Below are 728 nucleotides of genomic sequence, written 5' to 3'. Positions count from 1 at the left end.
CTTCAGTTTTGCTTGTTGATAACTCCAACAGTACCATAGTGGTACATATGACCAGCATGACAAGGAAGGTCTTAAATTTTGACTGTTCCACTCCAAATTAATGATGATACTTGATACCACAGACCCAATGATTTCATACGATGCAGCTGGAATCCTTGACCACTCCCTGTGGAAATGTTCTGATAAGTCTGTGGTCAAAGGAGACTTGACAGATGGTTACTTACATTAACAGCTTTTCTGAACCGGAAAGAGTCAGATCTCTATAATTTGCTGTGTTGTAAAAAAAGGTAACAGTTGTTGATGCAGGGAAATCGACCTGTTTGTGTTTTGGTGACTAAGCAGTATGAAATGTCCAGAATAGTCATTAATGTGAAAAGTCAGTAACATATGTTTCACTGTGAATTTGACCTTACTCTTGGTACTCATAATAGCAGTGAGAAACATTTAAGTTGTATCACCGCATGTCGGCTTAATATGTGAAAAAAAGTGATGCAGGTCATAGATGATTACAACATGTGCAAATTTCCACAAACGAAGGATTAAAACAGGGCAACTCTTGGATTTGAACCAAAGAGCAGTGGCATGGCAAGAACTCAATCCTGCACAGCAAAATGCAGCACCATCTGATGGGGAAAAGACCAGTCCAAATTAAATAAAAACATGTCCTCGAGAACACTAACATCCATTTAACAAATGCAATCTTAGTCAAAGTGAGCAACAAGTGACAA

This window comes from Haliotis rufescens, unplaced genomic scaffold (assembly GCF_023055435.1).
Source record: "Haliotis rufescens isolate VD_foot unplaced genomic scaffold, xgHalRufe1.0.p SCAF_22, whole genome shotgun sequence".
Classification (NCBI taxonomy): domain Eukaryota; kingdom Metazoa; phylum Mollusca; class Gastropoda; order Lepetellida; family Haliotidae; genus Haliotis; species Haliotis rufescens.
This window is presented reverse-complemented; position numbering follows the sequence as displayed.